A 982-nucleotide genomic window follows, 5' to 3' on the forward strand; every position below is an offset into this window, starting at 1 on the left:
GGGGGGGGGTTAAATGAAGCATCTTCTGACCTTGTAGAGAAAGACTTGACGTTGGTATGCGATCCTAAATATTTTAAGAATATATTTTCGACAGGATAAATCCACGGTAATATTGGTTTCAAATCTCGGCACAAGGCCAGCAATTATGAGTAGTGGGAGAGTCGATTATATCGACCCCAGTGTACAACTGATACTTATTTTGTCGACCCCGAGAGGATGAAAGCTAAAGTCGATTTCGGCGGAATTTGAACTCAGAACGTAAAGACGGATGAAATGCCGCTAACGATTCTGCCAGCTCACGATTCTGCCAGCTAACGATTCTGCCAGCTCACCGCCTTAAATCTATGGCAATATTAAGACCTAACAATACGTTTATATCACTATAACACTTTTTTTTATTGTCCTTTCAATTTTCTAGAATATGCTTTGCCAATCAACCTCATTGAGTGCAATTAACCAAGTCGAGTATTAGGGATAACCCAATAGAAAGTTACACTGAAATCCATATCATTGATTAACTCTAGCAATTAGTATTACAATATAATTATCACTGGTTATGTCAAGGTGTCGGTTTCTAAAAAGAATGAAATATTGCAATACACGATTACCATAACTAGAAATTGTAAGAACTTTGCAATAAGTAGGCAAATAAGTAAAGAAATAGTGACTGTGTGGTAAGTAGCTTGCTTACCAACCACATGGTTTCGGGTTCAGTGCCACTGCGTGGCATCTTGGGCAAGTGTCTTCTACTATAGCCTCGGGCTGACCAAAGCCTTGTGAGTGGATTTGGTAGACGGAAACTGAAAGAAGCCCGTCGTATATATGTATATATATATGTATATATATATATATATGTGTGTGTGTGTGTGTGTGTGTGTGTGTGTGTGTGTGTGTTTGTCCCCCTTGCATTGCTTGACAACCTATGCTGGTGTGTTTATGTCCCCGTCACTTAGCAGTTCGGCAAAAGAGAACGATAGAATAA

Source organism: Octopus bimaculoides, chromosome 2 (genome assembly GCF_001194135.2).
Source record: "Octopus bimaculoides isolate UCB-OBI-ISO-001 chromosome 2, ASM119413v2, whole genome shotgun sequence".
Taxonomy (NCBI): Eukaryota; Metazoa; Mollusca; class Cephalopoda; order Octopoda; family Octopodidae; genus Octopus; species Octopus bimaculoides.